Raw genomic sequence first — 712 nt, forward strand, 5'->3', positions numbered from 1 at the left:
TCGGGGGCGGCAGCGGCGGGGACAGGCGGTGCCCGCGGAGGTGCCCCCCGGGGGCGCTGGCAGGGGACGAGGCAGGGCCGCGGGGGGTGATGGCAGCGGCCTGAGGGAAACCCCTCTCCCCGGAGCTGCGGGCCTGGCGGGGCTCGGTAGCCGTGGAGCCCCGGGGAGCGTGGCAGGGCCGGGAGTGGGGCTCCGGGGGCCGTGGAGCCTCGGGGAGCGTGGCGGGGCCAGGAGCGGGGCTCGGTAGCCGTGGAGCCCCGGGGGGGGATCCTCAGCACCAAAGGGCCGCTGTGGGCCCAGCTGCTCTCCCCCGGGGCCTCCACTGAGGAGCTGGGGGAAACCCAAAGGAAAGAGACATCTTGGGGCCTCTGGGCCTCTTGGGAGGTTTTTCCCCCCCAAAAGTGCAGTTTTTGGGAAGAGCAGGGACCCACCGACTTGTGCTGCCCATGTCCCACCGATGTTCCCTTCAGGAACTCCTCCGGCCTCACAGACGCGCTGAATTTTTCCCGATTTGCTCCTAGGGCAGAATCTTTTTCATCGAGGAGTCAGCAGCAAAATTACAATTAACCAAAGAGGAACGAGGGTGGGATTTGCACAAGCCCCATAATGTTTTTTAACGCAGACCGGACACCGGTGCTGCTGCCACGGAGCATCCTGGCTCCCGGCATCGTGTGTGGACCCCAGCGCCAGGACACACGGCCGGCTCGGTGGA

Source organism: Calidris pugnax, unplaced genomic scaffold (genome assembly GCF_001431845.1).
Source record: "Calidris pugnax isolate Ruff unplaced genomic scaffold, ASM143184v1 scaffold102, whole genome shotgun sequence".
NCBI classification, from domain to species: Eukaryota; Metazoa; Chordata; class Aves; order Charadriiformes; family Scolopacidae; genus Calidris; species Calidris pugnax.